Source organism: Planococcus citri, chromosome 4 (assembly GCF_950023065.1).
Source record: "Planococcus citri chromosome 4, ihPlaCitr1.1, whole genome shotgun sequence".
In the NCBI taxonomy this organism is placed as follows: domain Eukaryota; kingdom Metazoa; phylum Arthropoda; class Insecta; order Hemiptera; family Pseudococcidae; genus Planococcus; species Planococcus citri.
In genome coordinates, this window is record NC_088680.1 from 29591648 (window position 1) to 29613870 (window position 22223).

At 34.4% G+C, this 22223-nt stretch overlaps 1 long non-coding RNA gene across 1 annotated transcript in view; it reads left to right on the top strand.

Annotated features, from left to right (window-relative positions):
• The first annotated feature begins 3545 nt into the window (after positions 1 to 3545).
• The window catches only part of LOC135844354 (uncharacterized), a 49603-nt gene continuing 30925 nt past the window's right edge, over positions 3546 to 22223 (top strand). The window contains exon 1 of the long non-coding RNA XR_010558500.1: positions 3546 to 3980. This is a non-coding gene — a long non-coding RNA (uncharacterized LOC135844354). The remainder of the gene's footprint in view (positions 3981 to 22223) is intronic.

Consider the following 22223-nt stretch of genomic DNA (forward strand, 5'->3'; position numbering starts at 1 on the left):
GGTATTTCTTTTCAGTTTTCGGTCGACAATTCGGGCGTTGAAAAGTTGTTAATCTAAATTATTGATCGGTTGCTGTTTTCTCGAGTGTACCTGTTGCATGAATATGCGATCGTATAAATAACTAATTAATTAGCCTTGATGAAAGTCGAATTATTTACTTACCTATCGAGCATATTGAAAGTTTAAAATTGGTTATACTCTCGGGATGTGGTAGTTTTGAGTTACGGCTAATGACCTCATCCTCATCCTTCGATACAGCTACCATAAACAAGAGTTGGTTGGTTGGTGACTTTGCAGCGTGCGAAATTAGAAAGGGGATAATCTTGAATTTTATATTAACTATTTTCTTCAATGTGATGATGGTTATGTTTATTTTAAATTATCTTCGCGCTGGGCTGAAAATTAGTTGACGAAATGTTTTTATTTAGGTGTTTTAGTTTCGACAAAACTCGGATAGGTAAAAGTTGAAAACTATTTCATCATTTCCTTATTGGTATTGTATAAGTAGTAGGTCTAGGTAGTATATTCGTGTTTAAGCAACCTTACAAATTAGTATAGTGTAGATCTTAAGGGGTTGTAAAGATCACCTTGACCAATATGTAATACGTGCAGTCGAGGTATTGGTAAACGAAAAGGAGCGAAAATTAATTCCAAATAAATGGCAAAACTATTCTCAGCCTGATTTGGAAGCCTATCCGAAACATGAAAATTTGAAATCACGCTTACGCTGTATTTAAATTGAAAAATAACTCGATACTCTATACGTTGGTATATTCAGCTTTTAACTTTCATAGTTACGAAATTGTTTACAAATACGCCGTAGTTGCGAAAGTTTTTCAAATTGTTTTCAAAGTTGAGCATTTCGGTGTGTATTTCAAGGTTGTTATAACTCAGCACAAAACATAAAGGTGAGCGAATTACTTACACTGTACCTTCAACGTATGATAAATAGGTTACGCATGGGGTATCGTTTCTGCCAAGACACAGGCGTTTTTCCTTTAATAGTTTTATTTTGACAAATTTTCATATACATGAAAATATAATAAGTTTAATGGAAAATGATTTTACGTATAATGTTTCCCAGCAGGTTGTATTAACTCCACATCAGTAACCTCCTCAGGAGAAAAATAAATAACTGTAAGTTGTATCTTCTCTTGCTTAACTTTCTTAATTCGAATCAACATTTCATAAGTTACTATGGAAACTGAAAGCGCAGAATCGCTAAAAGCTGAAGAGTTTTGGAAGCGTTGAATTACAAAAAAGGGAAATACTGGAATTTTACCGGTAGATGCCAGCCGGTTATAAGAAAATGGTTCATTACATTTTTACGTTCCAATGCAGAAACAACGTGTTTACGTTACATAGATTAACTCGTCCAAGTACGTTTTTTCTCATTTCCTTTTGCTACTTTTTTTTCCTTCTTTAAAATCGAAGGTGAGTTTGAAAATTAATTACGGTTAGATTCGCTGCTAATAATTTTTTAACGCGGTGTGAGCTTTTTTTTACGCTTTAGATTTTTCTTTATTATTTTGTTAAAGTTTGCTTACGTCAATGAAGCGAGTACAAAATTCAATTTTTTTTCTCGCCTCTTCCTGTGTGTTTTTTTTTGCCTATCTAGATGTTTATCGAGAAATTATATCGCAAAATTTTTCTACATTTTGTAATTGAGAAGATTCATCAATCGAGGTATTTAAATTGCCAATACGCGATTTGCTTTTTATTTTAGCGAATATAATTACATACTCGATTGATAAGAATGGATTTTTAATTTTTTTTTCAATGACTGATACTTTCGACAATAAGATTATTAATTTTTAAACCGATTAAGATGTGGTTTTTCATAACTGCTTTGAATATTTTTTTAAAATCAGCTTTAAAAAATTTGAATCGTAGGCGGAAAACAATCGTATTATTGACTTACCTACTCTGAAATGTTTCATTTTTAATTTTAAAAATTTGAATTTCGATTCTGAATTTTTTCACATTTTATTTAAAAAGTACTGATAGAGTTGTGAAAATTACTCATTGGTATTTTAAAAAATATTACGAATTATGATGTGAATATGGGAATTGATAATTATTTAGTGTATTGAAAAGATTATCTATATGAATGACGAATAAAATTTTGTTTAATTAAAAAAAAAAAAAAAAAAAAAGTAATGATACCTACAGAAGTGAAAAACTTTAACAATTATCGAGTAGTTAGTTGACTCTCATAAAGAAGAAACATTTTGAAGTTTCACAATCACAATGCTCCGAAAAATTACTATGAAAATTTACTCACCTTTTGTTCCAGTGAATATGGAAAGTTGAGTACTTAATGAGGAATTGAGGTAGGGATGTGAATGTGATCCTCAATGTGAGATTTAAAACACCTCAGTCGGATTTTAAATATACGATAGTACATAAAAGGGTAGAAATAAAACTGCTTGTCAATGTTTCATTTTTTTTTTGTAGTTAAGTTGTCAAGTAGGTACAATAGTTCTATTCTATCGGATCCTTGTGCCTGAAAAGTAGTGATGCAGTATTTAATGATTTGGGATTTTCACAGCCATTGTAGATAGGCACCTACTTACCACTTACACTTAGGTAGATAGATACATAAATAAGGTAAATAGGCTGTTCAAATATTTGAGGTATACGTACTTATCATCGAATATTTTCTATTCAAAAATCTCAAGAAATTACTCAACGAATCGAACACATTTTCTAAAACATCCAGTTCTAGATTTTATGTAATATTTCAATCGTGATTGTTTTTATTTGTTCAATGTGGGTTTTCTAACTTGGTTATTTTTCGAACAAGCCTTCATTGTACTGTACGTGTACATGACGGTTTGAAATTTAAGGTGAATAAGTTTTGTTATTTTGAGCATTTTTCAAGATGAAAAAAAAAACTTTCGGCGAAACTGGAATTTTTTTCTTAATTACAAACATTCGAAAAAAAACCTGCTGTTTCATATTTCTAGCATCCTAACGTTCATTTTCGGTAATCTTCCCTGATAAAATGACTGACACCTCTGACACTTTTCAGACAAGAGGAATAAATGGTAATGATGAAGTATAATATTCTGTACGTTGAGAGAAATATTCTATCTATATAGTGTAGTTGCCATAAATTATAAGATCTTGGACCCTGTCTGAAATTATTGATAGTTTGCTTTATAATTTATCAGTTTTTACTCAGTTTTACAGCGAAGACAGACAAATTACATCAAGGTTAAAATGCTCATCTGTTCGGTAGAAATTTATCTTTGTAGACTGGGGATTGAGAACCTCGGAAATGTCAATGTTATTTCGAAATCTTCCAGCGTAATTCTACTACCTATCGATGACATTTCATTACTCAAAGATTTAATAATATGATTCTTTTCTGTACAAACGTTGACGTTTGAATAATTGCCACGCTCTAAAAAAACTATTCTAAATGAGTCACTTTAGTAATGTATACGATTGAGCTGTTGCGTTTATTCGGATTATGACCTTGGACATCTTTATATCAGTTTCCTTTATCAGAGAAAACGATAACCGATTATCATTTTATTTTTAGTTATTCGAATTCGAATGAAGCGAGTACACGTGATTTTCATGGTTGCTTTTGGCGAAATGAACGGCTGATTCGTGTACCGGCGTCTGATTTGTGTTTTTGTGGTAGTAATGGTTCGTTGTTAGGTGTTGTGTGAATAACAGTTTTCGTCAGTTTTTAGTAGGATGTGTTTTGAATAACTCCGCTTGTGGTATGCTCGTCGTCGTCGCTTGTGCGTTATGTTCCTTTGGTTCGTTACGAGCGATGGATTTAGAGTTGTTTTTTTCATTTTCAATATTCGCGTATAATGTATCGGATATCGGGTGTATAATTTCAGTTGCATGAATTCGTGATTAAATGGACGTGTATATAGTGTGCAATTACGTACTACTGCTATGTGTGGAACTGTGGATATTATGGAGGTTCATTTAAATTTCATTTTGCCCGCTAAAAGGTAGGATTACTTGGAGTATTTTCTTTGGTGTAATTTATTGTTGGGGTTGTACAGATATTTGTGTTTTGTATATCGAATATGTTTAGGAATTCCGTTCGATATTAGAATTATTTTAGGAAAACTTACTCTTTCGATTGTTTTTCGTTCGAGTTCGATCCATTGGTACAATAATGCGTTTATGACGTAAGTGAAAGTAAAAATTGAATTTTCCATTATGATAGCTGGGAAGAGTAAATAAAATATTTGGAAAGAGCTCCTGTTGCTTTTCAATTGTTGCCTCAATTATATTTTATTCGTTTTAGTTCTGCCGATACGATTGTTTTTCTCTCATTTTCTTCAACTTCATCCACCGAGATGTTTGTTTTGTCCCTTTGATTTTTATTGTTTACGTTTTATTTTTATCGCGTTTTATTTGTTATTGTTTTGTTTTTTTTTCACAAAAATTATTTTTTTTATCTGTGAAATTTTTTTTGACTTGAAAAAAAATTTTTGGGGTGGGGATTTTTTTTTAAAAAAAAAAGAAAAACCGTTGGTTTTTGGTGAAGTGGTGCCTAGGTGGCAGATCAAACAGTTTTCCAATAGTTTTCCATTTTTTTTTAAATTTCGAAAAGTTAAAAGTTGCCAAAGCGGAGGAAATTTGATATAAAGTAAATTTGTAATGTGCTGGGTTGCTGGGAGTGGGACTTAGGATTCGTTTAATCGTTTCCACTTTCCAGTTTCCTAGTTGAGTTGAGTTATTTGGTTTCAAATTTCAATGCATGTCTTCCTCTACCTCTTTGCTCGCTGCTATATAAAGGATTGAACGACGTCTCAGATTATGTACCACGTGAGATTAATCCATCTTATATTCGGTATTTAATTCACGTAGATAATTACTACCATAGCCGTCGATCGATTACGTAAAACGTGATTCAGTAGTACTAACGATTTTCCATTCCAACGGTCAAGATTCAACTACTTATTACGTGAGTATTAGAAAAGTATTTCAACTTTGAGCTCGTGTAACGACGACGACGTTCCAATTCAGGGTTATTTTTTTTATCTTGCTAAAAGATGTTTTTCCATTCAGCGAATGACACAAATATCTATACAGAACACTGTATGTGAAACCCTTTGAATCTTTTGTTCAAATCAGGTTGAAAGAAGAGATGAGCATTGCATGAGAAAACAATACATATGGAACCCCTACATGAGGAGTTAACAAGATGCTCGAAGGCAAGTCTGTCGAATATGGATTATCTTTAGAACAGCGCGGTGTTATTTTTCCAGTCTCACATGTGTCGCAAGCTATGAATCAGAATTTCGCGAAGTAATCGTTTCCTCTGTCTTGTTGGAATGATTTTAACTAATCGTAGTCATTTTTTACATATCGAGTAAACAATGAACGAAGAATGAATTGTGACTAATTGGTTTCTTCATTGTTGGAATATTGCAGTGTTACAGAAGAAATGTACAGCGTGTGATTCTTCTTTTGACTCGTTAGCGATAATTTCGGTTCTTCGAAGGTGTTCGATTTGTTGATATGTAAATCGTCGACGACGTCGAGACCCTTTTTAAAAATTGGAATCCGGTATTGCGATAAGTTTATTCGGTTGTAAACAAGGTCTACGTGCTAGTGCTATGTCTGTGGAAGAAAACAAGGTATACTATGCCGAGTTGCCGACTATAGCGTTCGGTATCTTTTTCATTTTCTTTTCGAATCCAGGAAGTATTTAATTCATATTTTAATTTCTCGTTATCCCTACATAGAATTATTGTAGAGCGTGATGAAAACTTGTTCTATCGTTTCTCCCTTTTCGTTTTCAATTTAGCGTCGAGTTCCTCGAGTTGAACGAGCGGAGCTATGCGCACAGTAGTCCAGGAGACCCCTTCAAATGGCTGTAATTCAATTTTGCTTGTCAAACTGGTGTAATACCCGAAGAAACCATCAAACCTTATGTTTTTGATACAGCTGATTTCGAATCTGACACGAGTGGAATCATTTTTTCAGTAGGGGTGGGGGTACAGTCAAACGGATGGGCTTAAAAGTCAATTTGGTCAATATTATTATTGTGTGATTGTGAATTGTGATACATCGTTTCATGTATCTATCTACATATTCTTGTTTTCGATACCGCGGATTTCGAATCTGGCATGGGGGGGGAGATTAAAGTCAATTTGATTTGGTCGATATTGAAATTTGAACTGAATAATATTGGCCAAATTGACTTTTTACCTCTTCTAGGCTTTATCTCCCCCCCCCATAAGTTTGCTTTAAAAAATTTAAAATTCAAAAAAAAAATCGTTGAGAAAAACTTATCTTCCGACTAATTATCTCAGTGGTGCAGCCAATTTTGTTGAGGTGGGCCAAAGAAAATTCATTGTACATGGACCAGAATTGGGCCTACTGATTTTTCTGTATACTTACGATTGTTTTTTTTTTTTAAATTTAAATTTTGAAAAAGAAAAGAGAGCAGACCGTAACGAATGAGGGCAAACGTTTTCAAATTTATATTTTGAGAAGCATTAAAACTATGTTTATTATGAGAAGGGTATATTTTTTGGCTTCAAAAAATCAAAACTAATTCAGAAGTTTCATTTTTTTTTTTTTAGGAATTTCAATTTTGAAAAAGTAAAATAAACAGCTCCAAACGAAGCAATGACAAGAGCTTCCGAAAATTTGTATTTCGATAAGTAAAAATAACAATCTTTTTCTTTTGCTGGACCCTCCAAAAAATGTGGACTCGGGGCAAACTACCCTCTTTGCCTCCCTCTTGACGACCCTTGGTTAGAGTTACCGTAAAGTACCAAACAATTTTTCAGCCATTTCAGGGGATCTTCTGGATCACGGTGTTGAGTTTAACGAGCTACGGTGGCATTTTTATTAAAATAGTAACGTCGCGTCGTCGAATGCCGAAGTACACAGAAAGAGGCAGACCGAGACCAAATCGAGGAATTATTTTTGCTCGTTGGAATTCGCCTAGTACATGAAAATTTTCGACACGACGTCTGCGAAAAAAATATACCCCGAAGACCTAGCTGAATAAAAGTTATTCTTCTACTGTTTCTCGTTACGAAGTACTACCAAGTATACGAGGATGATTTTTCCTCTACTATTTTAGACTTAAAATCCGTATTAATTGACGTAGCGTATTTAATATTTTCATCATTTCATTTCTTATTTTCCGGTTTTTTAATCATCAACTCTCAAAAACACACTGTCTACGAGCTCTTGAAGCATTTGCAAATTGGCGGTAAACATAATAGCGGGTAATTCGAAATGAAAAAACTTTCTGTGCCGTGATTTGTGCGCGCTATACGTTCGCTCTCTCGTCTCCTCTGTGTAAAGTTTTCGCAGCGAAACAGGATCAAAAAGTTAGTACCGCGATTTTACTGTATAAGTTTTAAATATAATTCCAGCGTAAATAAAATTATACGACTTTTTCTCCTCTCTCTCTTGCTGTAGGGTTAAATGGCATTCGACCGCGAGTAAAAATAAGTCCGCATTTCGCGTATTTTTCACGTTTTCCAGCGTCGGTAGCGATAGAATAATGTATTCTTTTTATTTATACTGTTGACTATCGGTTTGCCTGTAGGCTGTGTGCATGTGTACACGTCTAAGCCGGGGTAATTCTCTCTCTACCTTGACCATGTGTTAATTCATAAAAATAATTCCAAAGGTTATGAATCGACTAACGCCAGCTGTTCGGTTATTGTGTATTCTCTAGTAGGAGGTATATGAGCTTCTGCGTATACAGCTGTATCGCGTTTACTTTTTCTCAAAAAACAGTTCCGCGTTGTGAATTTTTTCTTCTTCTTATTCCTCGTAACTACATCCTACATACACTATAATACCGTATCGGAATCAGAAGACTTTTGTTATCAAATCGATTACTTTGAGTTTTTTTTCTTCTTCTTCTTCTGTAGCTCGAGGCGGTAGGATGGTCGCGATTAGAAAGTTTTTTTACTCGCTCGCCTTTCTCATCGTGCCAAACGTATAAATTCAACCCTTAATGGGTATTGATTAAGTGGTCTTTTGTTTTGGGACATTGCCGCGTGTTATTGTTTTTTACGCTACGATGATTTTGATTCTTAAACAGTGAACTTTTTTTTCTCTTCTTCTCGATTTAAATCGGCCGACGACGTTCGCTATCGCTATTTTAATGGGCTTCGTTTGCTAATACGCGTACGACGACGACCGCTGCTAACATCTTGGAACGTTACAGAGTGCCATACCATATTATACAGCAAACGCACAAGGAATCGAGCGACGAAAAAATTATTCTCTCTTACACAAGTATAGTGTTTAGAACAGATTAAACCACCCTCGTATAACTGCACACACAAGAACATCTGCTCTCTTGCTTGTTGCTCGCTCTCGGCTCCTCGAATAGCGAACATCTTTTGTGAGATGTTGAACGTGTCGTCAAATTTTCGCGAAATATTTAATAAGCGCCGCGCCGAGCTGAACTGAACCGAAGGTAAAAGCTAGATTTTCCAGATATAGGTTAGGCAAGTCGCCTGTAGGCATTTGAAATTTATACCGTAAACTTATATACTTATACCGTTATACTGCCACCGTGTGTTCGAGTTGGTGTATTTTCGTTAATTTACCGGCACGTCGCCGATAAGTTTGTCGCGAAATTACCCTTGTTTTATGGGCTTTTATCGCCGATAATTACCTATTTGAGGTTTTGTCTATGAGTTCACGTGGCCCCGTAAGCTACCAGCGAACGGTGTATCATTGGCGGTGATAAAAAATCCGCCATATCTATAATAAAGTTCTTGGTTTATGAACATTTTATTTTTAAGGAGTAAAGTGATCGGAAGGATTGGGTTTTAACGAATCGATTTTTTTTTTTTTTAATGGCTGGATTAGAATTTAAATTGGTTTGGTTATTTAAGTATACATTTGAGTAGATAGATCATTCATAGCTTGTTTTTTTTCAGACTTGGCCGACTTGGGTCTAGAATACGAAATTGACATGAATTACTTTCTGCACATTTCAAATTCTGTTTAAAATTGATGAAATTTCATGAAATTATTCGTAATTGAAAAATTTTAAGCCTATTTTGTGTAAAAATGCGTCTAATTTATGCTAATTATTCTATTTATGCTGTTACATTCCTTGTTGAATGATGAGGAGGGAGGGTGAGATTTTCCACAAAGTAATCGTTGAAATGGTTTTGGTGTGGAGATCTAATGGTCTCTATCAATTTAGTAAATTGCCTTGCATTTATTTCATTTCAACCGAGCCTCTGTGAAGATTTTGTCTTCTTAAGAAGTGTTGAATTTTCGTTCAGGGTCAAACAAATATTTCAAGTTACCTCTTCAAAAAAATTTCGAAATTTTTTATTATAGAATTTATAAACCAACGTATTAATTTTTTCTTCTTACAAAAGAGATATTTAAAGTACTTTTTTTTTGAGTTTTCAAACATTTTAATTTGAATTATTTTTCATGGAAAAATTGAAATTTGATGAAATGAAAAGTAGAAAGGTGGAATTTGGTTTCAACGAATTCTATTTTCGATCCTCCAAGTTATGGCTAGTGCTGGTTTCGAGGCGTTTTGGGGCGTTCAATTGATTCGTGAGTTTCCCAGTTTTCAAAAAAAAAAAAAAGTGCCATAAAAATATGCATTTGAAAGCAGAAGGATATTTGGAAAAATTCTGCCTAAACTGATCGAAAGATCCTAAGATTTGCAAATCCAAATTTGTAGGTGGTGAATTTCATTCAAACTATTTTTTTATTGATTTTTTTTTAAACTGAAATATTCCGAAATTCTTGCTGCAGGCTTTAGCACAGCATGGAACTCTCTCTATCGTTTTGTGAATTAATCAAAATTGAAATATTCGTCAAATTTTTGCTCTCTTACCTCTCTTTGATCAAGTTTTCTAAGAATAGGCTGTAGATTTTCAAAAATGTCCTTAAAATTGAAGAAAAGAATTTAGTACTTGAAATTTTGTATATTGCTTTGAATTTTCTTTTTTGCCAATTTGTGAACTCGAAAATTTGAGAATAATTGGTACTCGCCTCGTCTGGGCAATTTTTAAACTTTAGATTTGTTTGATGAATCCTTACAAGGAGCCTTTTTTGAATTCACCCTCTCCGATTTTGAACGAAACCAAGCTATATCAAAAGAGCATGTCCTGAAACCCCCCCCCACTTTGGGTGCTAACGCCCATTTTTGGATTTTTGGCGAATTTTTGAAAGTATAAACTGCGAGTTCTAACTTCCACACATCAAGAATTGGTGGTTTTGTTCAATTCTGGAGCCTCCAGTGATTTTTTAATTTTTTCGTGAAACTTCAAATCGCTGTGGAGGGGTTGAAAATTAATTTTAGATCCTATAACTTCGGTCAGTGCTTAGACTGCTTACTGAGCCAGTGAGCCCCTCTACACCATTTTTGGTGATTTCCGTGAAATTCAAAGCAGTGTCTCTTCAAAAGTAAATTTTTGACCTATTCGTAAATTCCAAAAAAAGTCACAAAAAAAATCAGTGACTCGAAAAAAGTTGAAAGTTGACCTTTTTGGCGCCTCCAGCAAGATTTCAAATTTCTTCAGGAATTTCAAATTGCTCTTTAGAACGTAACCGAACTAAACTTTGCTCCAGTATACCCAATTTCTCTATAGATAATTGTTTTTAAAAAAACAGAATTAATTGATATAATTTTATCAAGAAGGATATTCTTATGATTGTGTAGAGAGGAGGGTTTCAGAAAAAGCAATTTGCCCCCAACAGTAATTTCCTGGAGGGCCCAAAAAATAGAGTCTGCGATGAATAATGAATATTGTCTTTTGTACAGGTTTTGGACTTTTCGAATCTATTGAAAAATTATAATTTTGATGTTCTTGAAAAAAAAATCATTTTTCTTAAAAATAGTTGAATTAACACTTTTTTTTAGGACTTACATTATTTTACCTATCTTAGATGCTCTGGAAATTGTATTGAAGCGACCAATTTTGATCAGAAGGTGCCAAATCTTCATATTCTCACTGCTTCTTGGCACTTGAGAGATCAATTATGTACAAGTTGATCAACATTTTGTCCCAGTTCTGATGAACTTTTGGAAGTTGCTGTCAGCAAATTGTTGCAATTTTGTTGAATTTTTACAGTTCTAAGGAAAAACATTGATATGTATTATTTAAAAGTAATCCCCCCCCCCCCCAAAAAAAAAACATTCTGCCCGAGGAAAATCCCATTTTTTCTCAAATTTTTTGTTTTGCTTTTCATATGGTAGCAGAGCGTGGTTATTTTCAATTTTTTTTTCTTTTTCATTTTTTTGATTGATCTATTTTGAACTCCCCGGAGGTTTTCAATTCAAAAGTATGTATGATTTGTTCTGGTTTCCAAGTATTTTATTTCTCAGTATTTGGCTCATTATCGCCGTTTCTTATTTTCTTTCACCATCAGCCTTCGTCCTCGCTGCTCTTACGATCGCCTCTGCTAGTCTGCTACCATGCAGGAAAGATTATTGCTCGTGATTTCTTTCCAATAGTTACAAAATAAAAATTGAAGTGTAATTATTCATGAAAAAGTCGCTTTTTAAAGTTTTTTCTGGTGTGAAATCCAGCTTCTGTAAAGGTGTAAAGTCTCGTGAATTTTTGGTCAAATTGAGAATTTGTAAGCCATAAATGTTCGATAGGTAATAATTTCTTCGCGATTCTTGAATAAATATCCCGTTTGTTGGTTTGTTCGACAGTTAACTGGATCTGACGAGATTAGGCTGACTGGTGAGAAAATACGAGTAGATAAGAATGATTATTCTCGTTATCGCTGAAGAATGTTCGCTTCTGCTCTGCTTTTATGTTAACTGAATTATTAACATAGTTTTCGTATCACACTGTGCAAATGATTTCTGGATGATCGAATCACATTTCTTTTCGCAGTAGATAGTTAACTTTATTACATCGACTTGAATTTTATCAATGCAGCTACATTTTTAGAATCCGAATCGTCAATTAATTACCTACTCGTAGATAAAAATGCATGTTTTTCAAAAGATAACTGCAACTTACAAAGATATAGAAAGAAATTATCGCATCGTATATCCAACCAAACCGCGTGTACTTTGTACGATATACTTATTCCTTTTCGAGCTAATTTTATACTCGTACCCTACGGCGCGGCGCGAAATTCTCCAATTCGAGAGAAATAAAACGTATAGTCTTATCAGTTTATAAGGTTTGATTAACGCAATAGAAAGTGAGATTGCGGGACAAGGGACGAAAGACTATACACTCAGAGAGAGAAGTAAATGCTTCAGTACGGAGATTAAAATTGGAAATTTAATTATATACGCAAAATTTCGCGTTTGCTATAATGTGATCGGTGGTCGTATAGTCGTGTACGAAGGAGGCTGCGAATTGTTGGCAGATGAAGGCGGTTGACGGTGGCGACGACGTCTTCGACGACGTTGCCGTCTTCTTCTTCTTCTTCGGTGCGATGCGATGCGATATTTGAATTTCATGAGATAACGATTTCTTAATTTAATGGAAACGTATTTGATGAACATCTTCCCCCAATTAAAATTCTTAGCTACTAATTTGGTGGTTGACGTGTCTCGGTGTGTATTTTAATTTATGTTTTTGAAAAGCTCCACCCCGCGCTCGTCTCCCAGCCCCGGTCGCCTTCCTTCGTCGCACTCGAGGAAGTGTTTAGCAGCGACTTGCCAAATCCAATTTCGCTTAGGCCGAGCTTCGAGCTTTTATTACGCGAAAACGTATATACAGGAGAAGAAGGAATACTATGCTATATAATAATTTGTATGAAAAAATTGTTTCTAACCGCGACGGTGGTCTGGATGGTGGCGGTACGTTATATCGACGAGAGTCTGCACTCTGCTCTGCAGCACCTGTCAAATGAGCAGGGATTCTTATTATAAAGCGAGGGGATATATTTGTACTCTACTCAGAGCACGCGGTAATGGCGTAAAGAAATCACTTTCTTTTATAACCAATTTATTAGGTTTTCGATAAGTACGTATAAAAGTAATCGATGTTGAAAAAGAACACATAAATTAAGTTTATTACTCGAACTGATTTTCTCCTCTTGTTTTCGTACGTATACGTTCTTGCGACGACGTCGTCTTCGTTGTCGTCGTGTTTCTTCTTATGTAACCTGATTTTTTCGCCGGTAATTAATTTTTTTTCTTTATTTTAAATTGATCCATTGTAATCGTTTACGCTTTATGATACTATAACCGTTGTTTTTTTTTCAATACGCGAGATCCGCGTGTGTGTGTGTTCGCCAAGTTGAGAGTAATTCGAGATGAAACACGATTCGCGGCGGCGTGGAAGGAATGGTGGGGTTTATTGTTTCAATTATCAATGATGGAGTGGAAAAGTGGATAGATTTTAATGAAAAATGACTATATTGAGGAAATGGTTTAGAAATTCCAGCTATTTTTTTTCAGCGATGAAATAATGAATTCGTTGAGTCTCGGTTTTGAGACTCACTCCCCCCCCCCAAACTTGAATATTGAGAAGTTACTAGTTGATATTGATGTAATTTTTGAACGCGAATGTGAACAATCTAATTAAAATCTCCCCCTCAGATGCTGTATTTTTAGGTCCATCCACATCAGTTCGCAGGGTGTCTAACAGTCACGAAAAGTCATGAATTTTGCTCGAAACACACTTTGAAAATTTTTTTTAAAGGCCCATAAAATGAAAAAATAAATAAAAAAGGAGGAGTTGCGATAAGGCCATTTTTGGGCTTGGACTGTTATCGACTCGATCACTATTAAAATGTCGTATAGTAAATGTCCCAAATACGAATCTGTGGACAAATGGTTGACCCAAAATGACCATTTTTGGGCTCCAGGGGTTCCCAAAGTTGTGAAAATGAAAAAAAAAAATGATTTTGGGAACCATTGAGTATAAATTCCAAAAACTTTTTTAGTGTAAAAATAAAATATCTGTTTGAACTCAATAAACGTTATGCGAGATGATTTTTCTATTCTCGACCCTCGGGTGCAGAAATTGGGGGGGGGGGTTCATTTTTGGAAAATTTTGGAACCACCATTTTGAATCTTCCCCTTTTAACCCCGCTAAAAGGCTTTTTGCTGTTTACTAGTATCTGTAAGACCTCCATCCTACACCAAATTTTGCGCTAGTACTCAAAAATCCAATTTTCCAATTTTTCGTATTTTCATATTTTGGGAACCCCTGGAAAACTAGAAACATGCGATTTGCGCCAAACGTAACGTTTTGAGATATATATTCAACTATCTAGATGAAAAAGTTTAATTAAGCCCCCCTGTATATTCGTAATTTTTTTAACCCTTTTTTTAGAGCCCCCACTTTGAGCACCCCCAAAAAAAGTGTTTATGCATATTTTTTCAAATAAATTGAATAATTTATATTTGAAACACACTAGCAATTATTACTCGATAATTTTTCATTTGATTTTTCTTGTAACTTTCAAAATTGAGCTATTTTGTGTCAAATACTGAGAGTTTACTTCGTTGAAATCGCGAAAACGTGATTTTAACGATTTTTTGAAGAGTAAAATCTCATAACTTGACCCAAAATATCTCTTCTTTTCCATAATTGGAAGTTTCTAAAGAAAAATATTATTCAAGTTGGTATGAAAAATGATTAAGCTACAAAAATCAATTTCTCATTTTCAAAAATGTTGTTGATTTCTCGTCATAGGTGTACAATACCTTTTCCATCTTCGTTTACTTGAGCCAAGTTTTCATACTGGAAATGAAATTTCTGGAATTTTTTTAAATGCAATAATGTTGTTCAAATTTTCAAAAATATCTCATTAAAATAAAAAGTTGGTCAAAAAAGTTACAGAAAATTTAAATTGAAAAATACACTAGATTAGATTTTTATCTATGAAGTCTACATTTAAAAATAAAAAAATTGTCTGGCAACAAAAAGTTGAAAACTTCAACTTGGGATTTTAGTCGAGTGAAGTCGATTTCATCAATTCGATCAACTCGATCAATTGATCGATTTGCTCAGAGAAATCAATTTCTCACTAAAAATAATCGTCGAGATTAAAAATCGGAAATGATGGCAAAACTTTTGAATTTTAGTTTCACTTTTCAGTCCTCAGTTTTTAGTTTCAGGTCTATTTTTTTCAGTTTCAGTTTTGCTCATTTTAGTTTCGGTTTCTTCATTTCAGTTTCAGTTTTAGTTCCACTCTCAAGGGTATTTAACAGGTAGTGAAAGTAGTGAATTTTGTCAAAAAGGTAGTGAAAATTGAAAAAATTCTAACGCGCAACAAAATAAGCTTCAAAACATTGAAAAAAAAGTTTATTTTTCATGAAATTGGCAACAGTGTTGGACTGTTGGAATATGTGACGTCAGTTTAGCCGGTAAATTTTTCCGGTAACTAATTTGACTTCATCAATTTTTTTTGTGTTTGGAGGAGGGAGCAAGGGGGGGGGGGGTCGAGTGGAGAGTTTTCTTAAAATTTTGTTGAAAAAAAGTAGTGAAAAATTGTAGTGATTGAAAAAAAAATCCATTAGATACCATGAGTCTCTTTTTTCCATCAAATTCGTAATATTTTGGAAATTCATTAGAAAAAATGAACTATCCAAAAATCAATTTTGCTTTTTTCAGTTTCAGTTTTCCATCACTGAAAGTCAAGTCGAATTGACAGCACTTATTTATCTTTTAAACCCTTTTCTCAAGGTATGCATATACGAGTAAAAATGGTCGAATCACATTTCTTTAGGTTCAATAGCCTATGTACAATGTACATACTTGAGTACACCTCTCACCTCGAAAAATACTATTCCCAGCAGATTTTTGAACCATTTCTCGATTTCATGGACTGGTAGCAACCTCGCGTAATTTCAAAAAATGGCTCACGTTCGAATAAACAAAATTTCGAAAAAATACTAGCAAAATATTCACACTAACGACATCAAAATCCCTCTTATTCGCACACATTTAGGTCATTCTCAACATCTTAAATTTAACCAATAAAAAGGGTCTAGAAATAGGTTCGACATGCCTTTAAAAATCGCCCGAAACACATCGTATCGTTACACGACACCATCTCAATTTAAATTTAAGAAACAAAGTTGATTTATAATTTTACCAGTTTTCATTGCTCGAGAAAAAAATCCCAACTCGGACAGGAATTTGAAATTCTATCAATTTTTCATACTCGTAAAACCTGCTGCAAACAATAAACCTCGCGTTATAAATTCTTCTTTCGTTCGTGCCGACCAACTCGTGCAAAAATAAAAATAAAAAAATAAAGCGAAAAAGATAGCTAAGATGGGTAAAATTTAACCCGAAAAAAAATATACGCGTACCCTGTTCGCCAACTCCCATTAGCTAATTCGTATACCTCTAGCTTAATCTTCGAGTACATAAAACTCCACCAGTATAGCACGACGCGATGGCAAACTCATTCGACCTTCTTTTCGAAAAGCTTACCGTTGTTGATAAATTTCGTTGAAAAATTCTCAAATAATCCGAATACCTTTTAGGTAAAATCTCTTTCGAATGCAATTAAAGCCAGCCAGCTCGAAGATATAGACACGAGAAATACACACAGAGAGAGCGAGAGCAAAAAAACCGCATCGTACACAACGCAACGCAACGCCATCTACGCCGCATCGTAGGATAATACCTCCCTAAAGACTCATAACTAAGACGCTCACACTGACGAATTTTTTCATTGCGAGTAAAATTCGTTAAATAATTTTCTTCGTATTTCGCGCTATCTGCTGCTGGAAGGGTGACAGAAGGGACGCTAAAAAAAAAAAAGAGGAACACCACCCCAAACATGGTAACAGGTGTTGAACAAGAAATCTCTCCTCTCCAGCCGCTGCGCTCGCCTCGCCAGTAGAATAAGGAAAATGCTATTTTTTAAATTTAAATTCACTCTCGAATAGCGAGGACGTATGATGACTAAATTCTATCCATACCATAATACACACGTACTCGTACTTACGACGAGTATACTCGTGTCAGGGACCCGAACTAAATGCACTATTGGAATTTTTTCCTTGAGACCATATTGCATATACTATAGTGGCGGGTATTTTGTAGCGTACTATATTATGGTATGTTATATCACTGTGTATATATAACTTACGCTTAGGACGATAAAATTTAATACCTTTACACTACTTTAGCTGTTGCAAAAATGGATTTTTTATAGGTACTTTTTCTCACTTTGTCGCTCGATGATGGCTGAAATTCGACCGAGTAACTTCCAACTCCAGTCAATGTTTCAGAAAATAAATTCCGAGAGACAATTTTTCTCTCGCCCTTCTCTTCGCTCGTGGGAAAACTGTTATAAATTAAATTGTTTTTATACTGGAATCGATGAGAATTCTCAATAGAGGAGCAAAAGATTGCTGAGCCGCAGTTTTGAGCCTACCTGATACCCCCTGAATTTTTTGTAATATTGGCTCCCAAATTTTGGACGAAATGATTTTTGACCTTACGTTACGTCCTTCCTGTGAGTGTTTTAATTGTTCTCATTTTTTTCATGGGTTTCTTCAGTTGGGTAAATTAGAGAGTCATAATAATTTCATCTCTGACTCCCCCCCCCCCCTTTTTGTACATATGGAATTTTTTTAAATTGTGTGAATGAATAATGAAATATTTCTTTCATCAAATCGTGGATTTCCTCGGATAAACTAGAGCTGATTTTTATTGACATAGGCAGTACTCGATTTTATTGGTTGAATCTCCAGTTCTGACTCAAATTAGCTGATTTAATTTTATAATAGCCCAAATTAATACATTTTTAGATGCGAGATCATCTATTGAAATAAACTAATCCCTGATTTTATTTATTTTTTGTTTCAGGTCAGTACCAATAATTTTCGTTTCAAGTTGAGTGATGGAATATAAATACGCTCGTATGAAAATGGGTGAGTTATTTTACGATTTAAAGATTTTTTTCATGCTACACGAAAATCATACTTGGGCTCATACATATTTGAATTCGGGTCTATTTTGTGATCTCTGAACATATTTCAGCTGTTCCAACTGGAAATTCCAGGATTATATAAATTTTTCAGATTTCGAAAATACGGATTTTCATCTGTAATTTGGTACTAAAAAACTCAATTAGGCAACTAAAACATTACATATGAACGATTTTTTTGGGATATATTTTTGTTTTCCTTACAAGGGATCCTCTTGAGGTGTCAAACTCCGATTTGAACGAGACTGCGATTTTTGGAAACAGCAAGAGCATAGTCTAAAACCCCCAAAACCAAATTTTCAGCTGCCCAAATTCATTTTTCGATTTTTGGCGAATTTTTGAAAATTCAAAATTGACTGTTTCTGACGATTTATGCTTTTTTTAAAAAAAGTACGTACTTGATCAATAAAAATGGTCAAAATAAGTCCCAAAACTAATATTAATTACCCTAATCCAAATTTCACCATTTCTAGCCATTCTGGAGCCTCCAGCGCAATTTTTCAATTTCTTCAGAATTTTGAATTTGCTCCAGAAGGCGTGAATATGAAGTTGGGCAGCTAAAAATCCAGTTGTATATTACACTCGACCTGTTTAACGAGCTTATCCACATTTGAGCTGATTTTGGGAGTGACACCTCAAGTGGTTTTTTGGCCAGCTTTTTTCAAAATTAAAAAATCAAAAGTTTCCCGTTTGTGTGGAAGTTTTCGAAATTCACGCGAGTCGCTGTATTTTGTCCAAAACACCCCCCCCCCCTCAATCAAAATTTCACAATTTTCTGCCATTCTGGAGCCTCCAGCGTGATTTTTCAATTTCTCCAGAATTTTGAATTTGCTCCAGAAGGTGTTAATATGCAGTTGGGCAGCTAAAAATCGAGTTGTGTATTATACTCGACCTGTCTAATAAGTTTATCTACATTTGAGCCGATTTTGAGAGTGACACCTCAAGAGTGGTTTTTTGACCAGCTTTTTTGATTTTCGAAAAATACTTCATCTTGAACAATGATTTTGTAAAAAAAAGGAGGTATAAAGTTACTGCTAAAATAAAGCGAGCTAAAGAAAATGACTGACTTTTCATCCGCAAATTTTTTTCATTTTGACCCTGCGAGAAAAGAATGACTTTACCAAATCAATTCTCAGATTTGGCCAATTTTTTTCAAAAGTTTTTTCGATGGTTTGGTAAAATGATCTTCACAATTTCTGTTCCAAAAGGAGGAGGGGGGGATTTAAGATTTGAAGGCTAAAAAGCTAAACATTTCAAGAATTCAGGGTGTCTATGTCTAACGGTCCTGCAAGTCTCACAAAAGTTCTGCTTTTTGCTGATGAGTCCTACAAGTTTTGCAGTTGTCCTGCTTTTTATCATTTTTCTTCAAAAAGTCCTGCTTTTTTTCAATCAAACTTCAAATTTTCAATTCAGTTTTCCAGGGTTTTTTGAAGCAAAATAATGAATTTTTCACGCAAGAAAAAAATCGTTTTTATACTTCTCAAAATTTTAATTTTTAAAAGATATCGGCCTCGCTTCACTCAGACCCGTTTGCTTTTCTTTTCAATTTTGAATTTTTCATAAGAAAATCATTATTTGAATTTTTAAAATTTGAAGCAAAATAATAAACTTTTTATGAGTATTTCATCACAACACACGAAAAAACATCATTTTATACCTCTTCAAAATACTGATTTTCGAGAGCGGTCGCTCTCGCTTCATCAGCGTCAATTTCTTTCTCTTTTCCGAAATTAAAAAATTCCGGATTTGAAGGAGAAATGAAAATTTTTTATAGGCTTACGTTATAGTATGAATATTAGGCAAAATTATACTATAATCAAATGACGAAATTGTTATTTTGTTTCTTACTTATTTTACTTTAAAACTCGCTGTTTCATTTCGAAAAATTGGCATACCTACCTATTTTTTTCCAAGTGTTGTTCTAATTTTCCATTATTTTTTTTTACGTATGTATTTTAAAAATTTGTTTTGTTGGAAACAGTTTTTTATTCGACCAATTTCATTACCTACATCAGCAATAATCTTAAAGGTGAAAAAAATCTTGAGATGATTGAAGATATTAGAAAAGCAAAAAATTGAAATATAAAATTTCGCCTCGCCTACCCCCTCCCCTCCTAAAAAATCTCGAGTGTTGAAAAAATGTCCTGTCAAAGTCCTGATTTCTTACTTATTTTAAAATTTTGTTAGACACCCTGAAAATTGAAAAAGATGGAGATCTATGTGGCTGAAAAATTAATTCGATTTGTGAACTTGGGTTTCGAAATTGGTGGCAATCAACATGACAGACTACGTTTTCGTAATTTTTTGTACTTTTTTATAAAAATTGCGGAGCTGAGAGTGGAGAGAGCACCAAGGAATCAAAACGTATCGCCTTCAAATTGAGAAAAAATTGAGAATTCTGATTTTCTTGTTCGTTTCATATTATTTCAAATTGGAATGAAAAAATTTTTAGTGGGTTTTTTAATTATTTTCCATTGATGGAATTATCGTATTGGGACTTTTCAAATTTTGCAATCATATAAAAAAGGAGGCAATTGAAGTTATGTTACAATTTTCACCCCTTCCTTCCCTCCCTAATCTCCGGACTAATCTCTATTGAACGTGGGTAAATCTCGATTGTGGGCTCGCACTAATACAGCAGGCTATACGATCTGACTAAAAAATAAAAAATTCGAATTTGGCCCTTACGCTCTTTATTAATTACCCGGTTTATCATACACGTCGTAGAAAAATTACTGCTAACGCTGCTTTAAACGAAGAAAAATTTGATTATATATGTCGTCGTAATTTTGTTAATAAAATTTCAACGGATAGCTGTACTCGTAGCTGTACGTATTACGTACGATAGCTTTTTTCCCCTATTTAAATCGAGCTTTTCTCGTTTAATTACATCAAGAATAAGCGCGGACCGCGGAGGACAAGGACACAACGCTGCTGCATCGCACGACTCACGAGGCGAGTTGATCCTTTATTGAGAGATTTTCTCCCTACTCTTCGCCACATCATTGGGCAGATAGGTGGTAAATGTAACTATTATACCTTCGGAATGATGAGATGACATTCGCTAATTATCAACTGACCATGGGTGATGGATGAAGCTGAGGAGGAGGCGTCGATGGACGCTGGACTCGGCACTCGGCGACGACGACAAGTATATTAGATCGGTGTAGTAATTTGGTCGCATATCAACATTTCAATCAATTAGCATAGACAACAGCGTATACTGTACGTATCGTATTTATGCAATCGAATTAAAACGTATTCGATAAAATGGACGTATTTATAAAAACGTGTAGACAGTGTAGTATATGTATAGAGAGACACAGAGAGAGACCCGTATGTTTAAGGTTGCCCATGAGTGAGTGTATTTATGGTCATTGACGTTGTCTTCAGCTCGTATGCTGTTCGCAGCAGGATATACAATTGTGTACAGTACACATGATGTCGATGTCGTGTACGTTTAAAATGTAATGTATAATATGGTAGCATGTGTATGTGTACATTGAGAAACCCTGCGAAACGATTACAGTATACGATTGCTCTTTAACCCTTCTCGATGCCTTGGTTAAAAATTGCTGCCGCGTTTTTCTGCCTTAATCGAATTAATGATATTACGTCATTAATTTTTTCTTTATTGTTGGTATCCTTGTTTAGAAAAACTGTACGTATAGTGTGTAAATGTACTCGTATTATACAGCGGAGAAGAGTTCGAAGTATATATTAATAAGCCCAGATCCGGCGCGCAAACAACTTACTTATACTCTGTGCATTGCTGTACATCGCTGTCGAGATTATACTCGTACTCTTCTCTCTGTATACGTACGAGTAAAATGATCGCGCGATGGACATATTATTTAATTTATAAAACCCTCTGCGATGCTACTCGTATAATGCTGCTGACTAGAATATTCTGTGTGGATCTGCTCTCGTTCTCCGTATAAATGCAGCAGAAATTACGAAGTATGCCCAACGACGATGCGAGTATAAGGTAAAGAGGTACTCGATCGTTATGCATTTTTATTTAGAATGCAATTGGCTGTAGGATAGTTTTCGAGTTCGAGCCAAAGGCATACACGTAACGTAATATTTATTTTTTGAAACGGTTAAAGTGGTCAGTACACAGAAGAAATATTTTTCAGAGGAGGAAAAAATATTCCCGGAAAACTCCTCAGTATAGAGAGAAGGAAGGAAGTTGTGTAGAGGCTGAAAAAATAAAGGAAAACGATGATACTGTATAAACTACCTTGCTGATTGTGGAATGACGTTCAAGAGTATCCAGTATCTCGTATGATGTGTATATCCTTGAGTGTGCAGTTTAATGGTTTATTTTTTTCTCGTACTTTGAGAAT